The sequence below is a fragment of the Embiotoca jacksoni genome, unplaced genomic scaffold (genome assembly GCF_022577435.1).
Source record: "Embiotoca jacksoni isolate LCO1_2020_lvr unplaced genomic scaffold, fEmbJac1.0.p SCAF_6, whole genome shotgun sequence".
In the NCBI taxonomy this organism is placed as follows: domain Eukaryota; kingdom Metazoa; phylum Chordata; class Actinopteri; family Embiotocidae; genus Embiotoca; species Embiotoca jacksoni.
The window spans coordinates 3002773-3018937 of record NW_027185414.1 but is presented as its reverse complement, the minus strand read 5'-3'; the positions used below and the strand labels follow the sequence as shown (position 1 = coordinate 3018937).

The 16165-nt window shown below is 41.9% G+C and overlaps 1 protein-coding gene across 1 annotated transcript in view; it reads right to left on the bottom strand.

Moving 5' to 3' along the window:
• itfg1 (integrin alpha FG-GAP repeat containing 1) overlaps positions 1-16165 on the bottom strand; it is a 154313-nt gene that overhangs the window by 59911 nt on the left and 78237 nt on the right. The window lies entirely within an intron of this gene.

The following is a 16165-nucleotide window of genomic DNA, read 5'->3' as shown; positions in this document are numbered from 1 at the left end:
TAGCCGAGTCATACCTGTGGACAATGTATGAGCTGAATCAGAAGTAATTACAATTACTAATCAAATTCAAAGCAACCTGGAGTCATGCCAGAGCATCTAATCCACCCAACAGTCGTCTAGAGAATAGCGTGTTTGTGTAACATTATGCCTCACCCAAGCATGAAGAGTAAGATGCCGTAGATTTAGGCACCAAAACTTCTTGGTTAGGATTAGGCAAAGATCGTGTATCGGGTTTAAGTCGAGCAGCAACAAACCCTGACGTCACCAGATAGCCTGTGAACGGCTGTTCTGAAGCTTTGAGTTTGTTGTTTTGGCCGTCGGCATTTTGTTAATTTGAGAGCCAGTGAGTGACCGTATTTGGACGAGCTGGCAAAGACTGAGTGGTGAATCTGACTCGATCTGCTCGGCAACCCGACGACACCACACCCGCCATGCTATAGCGTAAACCTGACAGCCCCACAGGCCTGTCAATCAAACAGACACTCGACCAAACATATCGCTTTTTGAGGCCCAAAGATATAATTAATGATGAGGTTCTTTTCAGATGGACTGCCAGAAAACTAATAATGAGAAGTGACTTTAGCGAATGGCCCCATAATGATGTGTGGGAAAAAAAATGATTGACATAGTATTTCATGAGAGAAGTTGAATGGGAGTCTATGGCTCCAGAGCCTTTTAGTGACAACCTTCAGGGGCCCTTGGTGGTGTTGCAGTTTAAGGCACTTCTGCATTGGCCTAGTTTTTCAGACCCGGAAGCTACGTCCACTTTTACATACTGTGTCTATGGTTTAAATAAGTAATTTTACCCAAGTGACATTACAAACATCACATAAGTGATCCTGGTCCCTGCAACTCCCCCCTCTTACCCCAACTTCCTCCTGCTTTCATCTGCACACACTAGTCTGAGCTGTACATTTATCTGTTAAGTCTGCTCTAGTGTTTTGTTCTTATATCACAATGATACATGTACATACATGTAAACATGATACATGTTTGAAATCACTTGGAGTATCACGTGTGGAAGTCAACCACCAAATGACATTTGTTGTATTTCACTGCAAACTGCTTTGAACTAGAAAATAAGCCACCATCTTTAAAATCAGTTTCATAACTTTATAACATTGGCTGGTGGAGGCACATGGCCACCCACCTCTGAGCATGCTTCTGTTTTCTTCCTGGTAAGAGAGACTTTTTTCCTCCCAGCTATTACTCACGTAGGAATTGTGGAATTATTGGTTACTTGTGATTTGACGGTATATAAACAAAACTGAATTATATTGTACTCTTATATGGTACTCTTCTACTGCCTGCACCTATAATTCACTCATATACTGAAGTTGCAACAAAAGCAATGGCTTCACTGAAATAATAGATGTGAGGTAGTTTTGCCGCCATAAATCGGGGGGTGGTTTCTAGCTTTAACAAAGACTTGGTTACAATCACAAGTCCGAATTCTGCAACATATTTAGTTTTAGGGTGGGTTTTCTGTTTTCAAAACATGAGCATTAAAGTTTAAGAGCATGAGAGCCGCCCCAGGCTGGTGCTCCTGTGATTGTGATCGTACGACCTGCACTGCTCTCTCGCTCTGCTGCACATTCGGTATGTTTACTCCTAATTAGAAAAAAAAAAATACCTCCCTGAGTTGAGCATTCAATATTTCATCAGTTTCTGCTTAATTGGATAGACATAACTAACTTTTCTTTTCACCGTATTCTACATACATCTGCTGCTGTGACCACACCCCGTATCCGGCCTCTTTCTGCAGACGGTGATTAAATTTACTGGAGCTGAAATAAAACCAACCTGTACTTTGTGTGCTCAGTCTTTGTCACCATCTCCCTTTGATTCACCGGGGAGATTGAATTCCCCCTCTTCCTCTACCTTTGTGTCTTTGGAGACAGCTCTGTGTACCTGTTCTTAGATCTCTGTGAGAGTGGTGAGCTAAAAGAAAAAAAAGCTGCTTGTCTAAAAATAGAATTATTGTGAAAGGCCTCCCTTTCTCAGGATTTTAAATGGCTGTTTTTCCTCTTTTACTCTACACTGATGCAAGTGTCTAGGGAGAGGAGGTGAAGACAGACCACAAGCTGGGACATCTGTCATATGGAACATTTGAAAAACTTCAAAACTGCGTGAATGCCTTAGTTGTAGTAAAATATTCACCTGTCACAGTTTCAGAAAAGGAGGGACAAAAGGGATAAAAATATTGCAACACATGGAAAGTGATCTTTAATAAAAGGCTGATTGATGTAGAACTGTCATTAATATGATGATGTCATCCACCTTGAAACTGTGTTGGTTTGACAAAATGCACACTCGTGGAGGATTCAAACTGAAGTGTATGATACATGTCCCGACTATGAAATGTGACAGCACAAGTTATTCTTATTGTGTCATCCATAAAACGGAGGTAGAGCCAGAAACAAACAAACAAAAAAAATCATGATGAAAACAACAACCTGAGATGAGGCGTCTCTCATAAACCCACATAGTATTTAAAGCATGGGCTCTGTGAGAGCAGTAAACTGAATGTGGTTGTTATCAGGATAATAAATGCTGATGTTACACAACAACTGGCTTCAACCGGGCAATCCAAGTGGTCAAATTGATACTTGAAACGTGTTTGTGAGCCTCTCCGGCGCTCTCAGCTTGGTTTTTAGGAAAAATGGTGCCTAAATGAAGAGAAAGCAAGTGAACTCACACAGTTGTTATTGTACTGGATAATTGTAACTTTTTTTTTTTTCAAGTATCTAATGCCTGCTTTGACCCCCCCCCCCCCCAACACACACACACACACAAAGCACACAAGCTCCGGTAATCAGCGGCAGCCAGAGTTCGGCCGTTCCCCTGAATTTTTGCAGCATTGGATGGTTTGATGGAAGACCTCGTGCTTCACTGCATCAACCTCTGCGTTTTCATCTAAAACATTTCATTCAAATTATGATGCATGACATTGGAAGTGCTGCATGAAGAGAGCAGAGTTCAATGAAAGTATTTAAATATTACACACACTTACAAACCTGCTTCAAGTGGAAAAGTAACATTTGTTTTAATAAATACAGTATAAACCACAGTAGAAATTAAACTAATTATGACATTACTGGACTGGTCGGACAAACACTACCGTACTTGCTGTTACTATAGAAGTTGGATTTGGGTTTGTGGCCCAACATCACCCACTTCTAAGGATGCACGGAGAAGAATCAACAGACGTCAAACCTCCAGCAACACTTACAGTCTACAGAACAACTTTAATGTAACAGGTTTCAGCCTACAGCCTTCAACAGGGCCGACATTAAACATATTACAAAAAAACATGCAGTCTATTCTAGCGTTTTTTGTAATACCACAGCTCAGCATCGGTATGTCATTAGTCTGTCTGGTTAGCGTGTAATAGTGAACAAACGGCAATTAAAAGGCCAATTCATTAGCTGCACCAACCTGAGGGAACCAAATTCCCTTTTTAATTTTGTGACAGTTCAAAGGCTGATTTAAATTTTCCAACAGATGGAAATGCAATACAAGGAATATATTCCGTGTTGTATATATTTCAATATTCTGTAATATTGTGGTTATTGTAGAGGCAGCTAAAAGTGATAAACTCTCATTTAGTGTGCAAGTCCTGCACTCCACTGCCAATAAGGACAAGCATCTGTATTTAAAGCACTGCAAAGTGCAGGAATTTAATTAATTCCTTTGGCGGACACACAACGCTTCAGGCACTCGCATTAAAATGGTGTCGGTTGAGATGACATGTACTGGTGTGTGTCGGGATGGATGCGTCTTTGTGTGGTGGGCGGAGGTGAAGGGTGGGTTGGAGAGAGCTTGTGTGGGATTAACTGACTTTGGCTGTGATTACTTGTATACTAGCTGGAGGTTTGGTTAAAGGTCATTCAATGTAATCTATGAATACTGAGTCTGTGCTACTCCCTCCTCCCACCTCATTAGACTTGAAGTTAACAGCACAGCATCCGGAGAATGTGATTGGCTGTCACTAAGGACCTGCCGCTGCAACACTGACTGGTCGAGACACTTTGTTACTGGTGAGCACTCATCTGCTCGCCGGCAGATAATCAGGCCTCCGGCAGCACAAATTAGTTGCATCGTTTCAGGGACTGTGTGTGTGTGTGTGTGTGTGTGTGTGTGTGTGTGTGCGCGTGTGCGTGTGCGTGTATGTGCGTGTGCATGGGTGAAAAGAAATGTAACTATTTCAGGCTGAACTTTAGGAAGCATTTCATTGTTATTCACCAATATGTGCGTGTCCTCTAAAATGTGTGTACTTTAAAAGAAACCTATTTTCAGCACTGCGGGGGTGATGGTGGTGGAGATGAACTCAAGGTCATGATGTGGTACCTCCCCCCCACCCCCCCACACACACAGACCCCCCCCCCCCCCCCCCCAACACACACTCATGTGGAGTATAAAAACATCACATTCGAGTTTGTTGATGAGGAAAAATCCATTATGAATTAACACAAGCTTGAATGTTGTGATCATTTAGAAAGTATCATAAAATTAAAAAAAATTTGCAAATGAAAGAAAACTGAAACGCCCACTAAACGTACCACAACTTCTCTTGATTAGATTTCATACAGGACAGTTTAAGCAAAGCTTTTGTCAGACTACGTGTAGCCTGTTCAGGTAAAGCTGGCTGCATGACATTAAAGGTTCAGTATGTAGGATTTATTTATATCCCATTTGTACTGGCAGATTGGCAGCGTTTGGTTTTTCCAGAGGGGAAAAGAGAGAGCCTATTGCATTGTTTGTGGCCACCATAGATTCACTTACACGCTTATAGGGGAGGTTGAGGCGAGGAGGGTTCAGCTGTTTGCAGTCTGCAGCCTCACCATTAGAGGCCACTAAATCCTACACACTGCTCCTTTAACACAAAAACGTTTTCGTGGAAACTCCTTGCCAGCTAAATGGTCTAATTTCTGACTGTAATATAAATGTAAAGTAAATGTAAATGCGACAACGAGTCTACAGCCACGCTAGCAGCTTACAAAGAAAATGCTAACGTTTAGCTCGTATAATGTTTAACAAATTCATCATTTTAATTTAGCATGCTAATATTTGCCAGTTAGTACCAAACACAAAGTACACTTGAGGCTAATGCGAGACTTATTACTTTTACACGTCGATACAGGGGTTGTGAACCATGAAAAATCAAACTGCGACTTTCTGATGGCACTTGCAGAGAAGTTAAAGGATAACCGAAGTCTTTGGGACACATGACATGTCCAATCCATCTCGGGGACACTGAGATTATTCACAGACTGTATGACAACCTGCTGGTGGCACTTACAGGAAAGTTCATTAAAAGTGAGAAAATGAGTCAAAATAAAACTGTTTTGTGCACTTCTCTGCACTAATGTGTGTGTGTGTGTGCGTGTGTGTGTGTCTGAGGTTGTGTGCCTCGGGACTTATTGCATGAACCCTGAGGCAGCTCTGATGCGCGTGTGTGTGTGTGTGTGTGTGTGTGTGTGTGTGTGTGTGTGTGTGTGTGTGTGTGTGCGGGGAATCTTCCCATGTTTCCAGCTTTACCCACCTCCCCTCTAATTGGCCTCCAGAGGGGCAGTCGGCTGGCAGTCGGCTGACCAGCTGATCACGCCAATAACCCTCCTCTTCCTCCACCTCAAATGCTCGGAGAGGCCACTGTTACCTGTCCACCTCTACCCTCTCCTCCATCTATTCATCCACTCATCCCTCCACCTCCCTCCACCTCCCCCCTCAGCTCCCCAAGGCTGGACGGCTACAACATGGCCGCCTCCTCCTTGTGCTTTCTTTCCTTTTCTTTGTCATTTCCTCTTGTATTCTCCTCCACCTCTGTCCGCCCATTCATAAGCCTTTGTTCCACATTTTTGCCTTTTCGCTCTGCACCAATCACAACAGCAAGGACTCAGCTAAAATGCTCCCTAGCCATGTGTTATTTTCAACGAGTGTGGTGCGGGTGCATCTGAAAAGGCTCTTTTCAGTTTTGATGAGGGCAGCAACACAGCAGGAGACTCCTGTCTTCTTTCTTTGACAAAATGACCTATCATCCCTCCCATAACTCTCCCCTCTAGCCTCCCTCTCCACTTCACAAACTGTTTTTTCATGAAAATTCCTTTGAGGCCAGACTTCACTAGTACACGTTTTAATCTGACTTGATTTTTGTCTGTTACTTAAAAATAATGGGAGAAAAAGAACCATAGGATGTACACGGAAATGTTCATGCTCTGGACTGATGTTTACTCATATTTATTTTAGTGTAAGAAAACTATTTTCAAATGTTTTCAAAAGAGGATATTTCTTACTGGTTTTTGTTATATTTGTGTCCTAACTGACTACAAACTGTAGTTAGAAATACATGAATGTGTATAAGGTTATTCTTTCACATGTCAATCAGTCTTACTGTCCCTATTTTAGGCTCCAGTCAGTCTGTTAATGATAGTTATTACCAGTAACATCAGTACAAATTACTATAATGGACAAGGAAGAGGTTTTACTTTCTTTCCTCCGATGCATTGGTTCTCAAAGTTTTGTCCATAGCTGTAACAAGACTGTAAAGAATGTGAAATGCCATGAGGCAGCTTTTCTCTTCTGACAAAGAGTGATTTACAAACTGTTTACTGTCAATATTCATAAAGGTCTTAACAGGTAAAACCAGTATACTTCACGGAAAAAGGCCACAACAGAAACATAACTGCACGACTAAATGCTGCTTTTTTTTTTTTCTAATTTCATGTTGTGTTGTTGTGTGATCAAATATTTATCTTGAATCAAGACACATAAATGATTATGTGATTGTGAATATTCAGTGTTAACAAACCACACATCAAAAAAGAAGGCAGGTAAAAACATAATAAGATACTAAATGAGGAAGTTAACCAACTTCACACATAACGGTCCCGAAAAGTACTTGTACTACTAATGCACTGTTACTGTAACACTGAAACTGTTAGGTAATGTCTTCTGCAACTCTGAGGGAGTTTTCCAATGTTTGAGAAAACAACCTTGATCACATCATCACTATGGTAACCCCCAGTTGCAATGACTCAGATGTGGCGAGTCACTAGACTATTGACGGGCTGACAGTGAGAGAGAGTGACAGCGACGTGGGCGAAAGGTGAGTGAAGGGAAGGAGTGGGCATGTCCGTGTGGGTGAAGTGACAGCGAGACAGCGATACGTTGGCAGGGCCCCGAGGCGCTCTGCGGTTCCTCGTTCAGCTAGCCACCGCGGTGATCAACACAGGCGGTGATGAACACACGCGGTGACTCGCGACGACACAATCAAAGTCAAAGTCCATCCTTTGGTAGTGTCACTCCTCTACACGGTCCGCCTGCCATCACTCACTCTTTCATCCTCGCCGTCTCTGCCTGGCTGCCTCTTTGCTCCTCACTTCTGTGGAGTTATAAAGTCAGCCTTCTTTTCAACCTTTGTCTTTTTCAGGAGATCACAACAACAACAACAACAACAACCCTCAAACGAGCTTGTTTCACAGTGAAGTAAAACAATATTTTTAATTGAAAAGAAAACTTCATTCCCCTTCCATCAATTTAATGCTAAAAAATAATCCATATGGATTGCTATTCATATTAAGGGTCGATCAGTGTTATTAGTGTTGCCAATAAACACGGCTGGGAAACAGTAAAGCCTTGAATAGTCAAGTAGCTGATTTTGTGGTTGGAAGCATGAGAAACATCAGTGCTAAAGCCGGGATGTGAATATGAAGTCCCCATCTGTCACAGTGATACGTCAACCCCTGTGGCCTAAACACTGGATTTGTTCACCAGAAAGATGTCCCAAAATGACTGATTGAGCTTCTGATACAGTAGCAGTCAACATGTAAACATTACGCTCAACTAAACACGGGAATTTGAAAGAAGAAAAAAAACAAAACACCACCAACAGATGTGGTTTTAGCTGTGTCGGATTAAGATGGATAATCCTGCTTTTCGCTGGATGGACCAGCTTTTTAGGAATCAAACAAAGAATGCACACTTGGTCACTGATGTCTTCTGGATACGCGTCGCGTGACAGACTTCCACATGATGAAATCTCAATTCTACGTGCTCATAACTTTGGTTTGACTTGAGAATAGCATCTCCAGTTTACTGGCCACCACATTACTCCAAAATCACATGCTTCAACCACTGTGATGGATTGTCACGGAATTTTGATTTGATTTGAGATATTCAAGATCAAGACATTGATGATCCAGAGACGATTAATTCTCTTGACTTTGTTGATTACCCAACTTTTTACCCGAACGCGACCATGAACTCGGCATTTGTTTTATCTGACAACTATTGGATTAAATTCTATTAAATGCATTTCACACATCATTGAAAGTTTTAATTATAGAAATAGTTTTCGTGATTTCAGTGAATATTCCATTGATCACAATCATCACTGTCACTGAAATGTTAATTTGTCAGATTCTTTTGTTTAAGAGCAAATACCTGCAAAACGAATGACATTGCCATCAGCCTCAGCTGTACTTAACATTGATAGGACGCTAACTAAAATGGTTAATAAGGGAAACATTATAACGTAACGTAAAATGTGCTCGTCAACGTTGTCTTTGAGCTTCTATGCTGACATACAGTGGGTACGGAAAGTATTCAGACCCCTTTAAATGTTGCACTCTTTGTTTCATTGCAGCCATTTGCTAAAATCAAAAAAGTTCATTTTATTTCTCATTAATGTACACTCAGCACCCCATGTTGACAGAAAAAAACAAATGTAGAAATTTGTGCAAATTTATTAAAAAAGAAAAACTGAAATATCACATGGTCATAAGTATTCAGACCCTTTGCTCAGTATTGAGTAGAAGCACCCTTTTGAGCGAGTACAGCCATGAGTCTTCTTGGGAATGATGCAACAAGCTTTTCACACCTGGATTTGGGGATCCTCTGCCATTCTTCCTTGCAGATCCTCTCCAGTTCCGTCAGGTTGGATGGTGAACGTTGGTGGACAGACATTTTCAGGTCTCTCCAGAGATGCTCAATTGGGTTTAGGTCAGGGCTCTGGCTGGGCCAGTCAAGAATGGTCACAGAGTTGTTCCGAAGCCACTCCTTTGTTATTTTAGCTGTGTGCTTAGGGTCATTGTCTTGTTGGAAGGTGAACCTTCGGCCCAGTCTGAGGTCCAGAGCACTCTGGAAGAGGTTTTCTTCCAGGATATCTCTGTACTTGGCCGCATTCATCTTTCCTTCAATTGCAACCAGTCGTCCTGTCCCTGCAGCTGAAAAACACCCCCATAGCATGATGCTGCCACCACCATGTTTCACTGTTGGGATTGTATTGGGCAGGTGATGAGCAGTGCCTGGTTTTCTCCACACATACCGCTTAGAATTAACGCCAAAAAGTTCAATCTTGGTCTCATCAGACCAGAGAATCTTATTTCTCATAGTCTGGGAGTCCTTCATGTGTTTTTTGGCAAACTCTATGCGGGCTTTCATATGTCTTGCACTGAGGAGAGGCTTCCGTCGGGCCACTCTGCCATAAAGCTCCGACTGGTGGAGGGCTGCAGTGATAGTTGACTTTGTGGAACTTTCTCCCATCTCCCTACTGCATCTCTGGAGCTCAGCCACAGTGATCTTTGGGTTCTTCTTTACCTCTCTCACCAAGGCTCTTCTCTCACGATTGCTCAGTTTGGCTGGACGGCCAGGTCTAGGAAGAGTTCTGGTCGTCCCAAACTACTTCCATTTAAGGATTATGGAGGCCACTGTGCTCTTAGGAACCTTGAGTGCTGCAGAAATTATTTTGTAACCTTGGCCAGATCTGTGCCTTGCCACAATTCTGTCTCTGAGCTCCTTGGACAGTTCCTTCGACCTCATGATTCTCATTTGCTCTGACATGCACTGTGAGCTGTAAGGTCTTATATAGACAGGTGTGTGCCTTTCCTAATCAAGTCCAATCAGTTTAATTAAACACAGCTGGACTCCAATGAAGGAGTAGAACCATCTCAAGGAGGATCAGAAGAAATGGACAGCATGTGAGTTAAATATGAGTGTCACAGCAAAGGGTCTGAATACTTATGACCATGTGATATTTCAGTTTTTCTTTTTTAATAAATTTGCACAAATTTCTACATTTCTGTTTTTTTCTGTCAAGATGGGGTGCTGAGTGTACATTAATGAGAAATAAAATGAACTTTTTTGATTTTAGCAAATGGCTGCAATGAAACAAAGAGTGAAACATTTAAAGGGGTCTGAATACTTTCCATACCCACTGTAAGTGCAGAATTTTAGAGCAGCTGGCATGACTGTTGACTCTTGGGTCTCTATCTTACACTGACACAGTGGTCCTTTCCCCGTCCAGCACCCATGTTTTAAATAGCAAATATACTTGCACCCATCTGGTCTTAAACGGAGGTGTGATTGTTACACACTCACAGGAATGAGCAGCAGCGCACAAACATACAAAATATTCTAAATAAAAAGATTACTATTATTGTATCAAAGCCCTTAGTCTTATTGTACTTTACTTTTTATAAATGAGATCCATCAAACTGTTGAACTGCGTCTTTTGCAGTTGACTGTGTGGTTTGTGTAGATCAGGGGTCTCAAACTCGCGGCCCGCGGGCCAATTGCGGCCCGCGAGACGATATTTTGTGGCCCCCACCTTAACATGAAAGTTTAATGTTAGTGCGGCCCGCGGGTTTTATATGAATGGCACTTTACAGTGTTGTGTGCGGAGCTGAACGAACCGACCAATCACGGTGGGGTATATGGCTCTCGGGGGCGGGACATCGACCGGGCTTGACGCAAGCAGAGAAACATTTCTCAATGAGTGAAAGTTACAGCAGCGTTGCCATGGAGAGTTTTCTTCCGGGCCTGGCTGGCTGCCTCGTTTCTATTAGGCAAACGCGGACATTCGTCCCAGCGCGCTGCGTTCACAACACTTCCAAAAAAAAGTTTTTTAAGTTGCTGCCCAGCGGGACATTATACGTATATATGTCTCTCTCTGACAAAATAAATCAAAGTGATGCGTACGCGGGGAGATAAAAGAAAGGAAATAATGTAGCCTAACGTGGGCTGCAGTCACATACCGACACCTGTCCGTCGGCAATAACAGTCCCCGATAACCCGGACCAATTATAGGGTCGCACCGTTATTTGGGGGTCATTATTTTGTTATTTGCATTGCCTCACACGATGAACACTACATATATTTCTATATGATGTCATAAACACGGCTAAACACGACAGTGACACCAAGTGGAATTAAAATATATTCCACAGCCCCAAACATGTCTTTTTCAAAGCCTGCAGTGAAGAGAAAGGTTGGTGATGAGCAAAGACAATCCCAGGGAAAGTGGGAGATGCAATATTTCTTTGTTGAGCACAGGGGCACCCCGACGTGTCTTATTTGCACAGAGAAAGTTGCGGTGCACAAGGAATACAATTTGAAACGTCATTACACAACTAGACATGCTTGAGGAGTATGCAAAATACCAGGGATGCTATGCGAGAGGAAGCGCTGACAGGTCTCTGGCAGCAAGGAGTAGGCAAGAGAAGCCATGTTCAGAAGAACAGTTCATGTTCTTCAATGTTCCATTCATGTTCAGGACAATTCATGTTCAGAAGAACCCATTGAGGTTAAAGAACTGTTAATAAAGACGTTTAAATCTGAATACAGCAGATATAGAAGACTGAAGAAACCACACATAGTTGCTGACGAGAGAAATCTAATTATTATTATTTTATTTATTACTGATTTATTTACTTATTTACTTATTAATTCTTAATTTGTTTATTTATTTTTTCCATCTTATTTTGCGTTAAAAAAATAAAAATAAAGACATTTGAGAAGATTGGAATTTTTTTTAACAAAGCTTTTCTTGTGGAATACCCGATGCGGCCCAGCCTCACCCAGACTCTGCCTCCAGCGGCCCCCAAGTAAATTAAGTTTGAGACCCCTGGTGTAGATGCTTGATTCAGTAGTTGGTTAAATCCAGGTCAAATATAATGGAGAAATAAAAGCTGTACATTACAGCTGATGTTTTAACAAGACTTAACTATCACACACTGGGTGTTTAGAGCAGTTAATGCAAATTATTACATAACCTGGATATAACCTGAGCTACTACTATGTTATATCAACCCATGACAGACGGCAGTTAACCAGAGATGGATTTAAAGGCTCATTTAATATTTTAACTTCAATAAGCAGATTTACTTTTCGTGAAATGAAGCACACACACCTCCAAAAGTTCCACTGTGATAATATTGCAGTTTTCCACCTGACATTTTTTAAAACTGATAAATAAGAAACACTCCTTTCCATTATTTTATTACTGAGCAGTTTCCCAGAAAGCTGCTTAATTGTCTGTGTTTAGGAAGTCATCCGAGGTCAAACCAGCCTCCCACCAACAAAGCTGCACTTTGGAAAGAAAATATTAAGCAGGACTAACAAGGCAAATGTCTCCTGCTACTCCACTTTCCACCCTGGTACGAGGAACAAAACCGGGAGACAAACACAGCTACCCTGCTTCCAACGTACAGAGAGGGACGGATTTTAAATGGCATTGCCTAGCAACAGCCTGCTAAGCTCTTGGCAGCTGCTTGGTTGGGGTGCATACTGATAGATGGAAACACACACACACACACACACACACACACACACACACACACACACAACAACGCTAAAACTTAATGTGATGGAACTCATCAAGGCATCAACAAGGTGAAGAGCAGTGAGCTTTAGGAAACCAAGAACATTAATTGTTGCTGTGGGCACAGTCAGGTGTTGTATTGACTTAAGCTTGAACTTTGAATTCAGTACAGACACAGACAATACAATACTGTCAGCTGCGTTTTTTGACAGGGATACGTTTATGCAGTAAATGTGGGTGTAGTAAATATGTCTTTCAGTTGTTGATGAGTCGTTTTCTGTTAGAGGATCCCAATAACTACAGGTCATGGATGTTAAGTGCTAATCAAGAAATACAAGCGAAAGGCGAACCGAGATAAAATAATGTTTAGGATTTGAGCTCTCTACATTTACAGTCAGTGAAAAGATGGCTTCCTGAAGGCAGAATCAATTAATCAGCAGAGTGGCGAGTGTTTGTTCTGAGTAAACAATCATTCTCCCATTTTCAGATGGATACAGTACCACGCAGAACATTTATCTTTGACAGCCGGTGTACAGCTAACGCATTAGTGTAGCAATGGGAAATATCATATTTTAGATTTCCCAACACCCCATTAATTATACTAATCAGGTGCTTATGAACAACAATATAATATGTTGAACCAAAATCATTAACTGAAATGCAAAAAGCTGTGTAGGGATAGTGAAACATTTTACAATATGGCAAGAGTATCGAATCAAGACACAAGTCCTCCTGCATGTCAGACAGGTGTTTCCAGATGTGCTGTCAAAGATCTTCTGCAGAAGCACAAATAAATTAGCAAAGTGGTGGACTGGAAAAGCAGTGGCAGGTCTGGGAGACGGAGTACAGCGGATGAAAGGCACATTAGTGGGGCCCTGGTAAACCCTTCGACCGTCCAGAGAAGTTTTGTCAGAAGTCAAGAAGCCATTTCTCCAACGTGTTAAGAAAATCACGAGACTCATTGATTCACAAAACCACTGGGAAGCAGAAAAATGGCAGCAGGTGCTCCATTTTCCGAACTGAAAATCTGAAATATTAGGCTATAATAAAGGGCAGTTATAATGCTGAGGCGTCAACAAGGAGGAGTGTATGCAGGCAGCAGTAGAGGACAACAGTGATTCCCTGCAGGTTTTGGAGTTCAATTCTGGGAACTAAGTTGGGGATTTGGTTATAGTTAGAGAGTCTTTTATACATTTTAAGAGGTACAGACATTTTAACCTATTGCATACTGTGATCAAAGAGTCATCTGATTGGCTCTCAACTCATTGTGCAGCATAACAAGGACTCCAAACATCTGGAGTCATAGAGCACATCGACAAGAAGAAAGCGGAGTCCTGCAACAGATAGTCACAGAGTCCAGATCTCAACATCGTGGAGTCAGTCAAGGATTACATAATAAGAAACAACGGCAGCCTGAACCCAGAGAAAAACCGTTACAAGTTCTCCAAGATGCTGTACTGTACTTAACATGCAGCTAGGTAGTTGTAGCATCAATGGTCAACATAGGCTTTAAACAGCAAGTAGAGTGTGTTTGGAATCAGTCAGATAAAATGTTCCCATTGTTTTAAGCTCATCGTGCTCCGACTCCAAACCTCCACGATTCAACGCTGTGAAGCACCTCATGCTACAAATCTGTGAAGCTAAAGTTGGGCTCATGCTGCAGGAGTGGAGAGCTCAACGGTATCGATGATCTTCATCCGCTTTTACAGTCAGAAGTGACAGTTAGTGGACAATTCCTTTCAATAAAACAAAACAGCACTTTCGAATGCCAAGAAAATGTAATATAATTTGTTTAAGATGATGAATTTTCTGATTTGTATTGTCATCTGATTTTAAAGTAAAGTATTTCCAACAGAGGGCTGCAGCATAATTTACAATGAAAATATCTCAATATATTACATATTGAAACCACAATATTGGTCCCAACAGTGAGGGTGAGACAGACCGACAGACAGTTTAGAAGAGCTTTTTCTAAATAAATATTTCCTATTATATAAAATACATGTTTATTACAGGGATGAGAGAAGAAACGCAGCCAATGTGTTGTGATTGTGATGGAGAACAACCTCAACCAGAGGTTAACAACTGTGTATGTCAGACACTCACTGACCTACAGCCTGAAGACTTCTGCACATAAACGTGTGTGTGTGTGCTGTGTTTGTGTGTGTATGTTTGTGTGTGTGTGTGTGTGTGTGTGTGTGTGTGTGTGTGTGTGTGTGTGTGTGTGTCATTCAGATGTGCCACATCTCCCGGAGGACAGTCCTGTCGTCTTGTTGATTTGTCCTCTTGCAAAGACAGTTGTGACATCTGAAGATGCATCGTGCTGGACAATAATAGTTCCAATCACTGGTATCTGTAATCAGCAGTCGTAGGAGGACGACATCACGGAGTGGCGTTCGGTCATGTCTCGGTGTGAGGTACAACAGAAATCACTTAAGTTCAGCTGTTTCCATCTGTGACCTCATTTCATATTCCAGAAATAGCTCCCTCTCACCTCACATTGCTACATGCATGGCGACATGGGACATGTACACTCTCGCACACACACACACACACACACACACACACACACACACACACACACACACACACACACACACACACACACACACACACACACACACACACACACACACACACACACACACACACACGCAGAGCAGCCCAGTGGAGGGTGGAGTGTGACATTTACACCATCCCTCCTGCGACAGGGGGCCCTTATGAAGCCGGGGTGGACCATTTGAACATCAAACACTCACAGCCAGCAGGACACTCCGTCTCCCGAAGGGCAGCGGATGAATGGTGAGTGTGTGCGTGTGTGCGCCTGTGTGTGAGTCTTCCTGTGAATCCGAAGCCTCCCTGAGTAAAGAGAGGTGCTGGGCTGCTGGTTGCTCTGACAATCATACTCTCTATAAAAATAGTCTGCTCGTTTAACCACATCTGTGCAGCACTATTTGATCCAAAGAAACAACAGTCATCACAGCGAAGGGCTCGAAAGAGCTGCAGGGGCTTCGTTCACCGCTGACATCACTATCATTACTGACTGAATTTAATAAGTATGGGAAACAGAAAGTTATGCGCAAACAAATTTGGTTAATTTTGTGCTGATATGGAAATCGAGCTGCTTGATGTGTGATTTGTTTATCTAATGATTAGCTGCAGTAGCTGCATGCAGTGCTTCATCAATGTTACAGTCTTAGAAGACTGAACACAAACCCCACAATTCATCCAAAGAGCCTAGTTTCTGACTCTTTATGATCATTTTCATAAACAAGTAGGCATAAGATACCTTCAAGTTAATGTAATTAAATTGAAAGAATAACTTTCTTTATTGTTGGATTTTAAAGAACAACAACAAAATAATAATAAAAAAAAAAAAAATCTCAGCTTTTTTCTTTTAGAGCTTCATCAATACCAGTTACGTTGCAGCTCAGAGGGCAAAGGACAGGAGTCACTGGTTTTCCACACAGTCAACTGGAATTTTACTCTACTGTGTGGAAAACGATTGGGTTTTCTATTGAGTACAGCTTTGGTTTTCGCTATGGAAACATTGTTAGCATGAAGGTT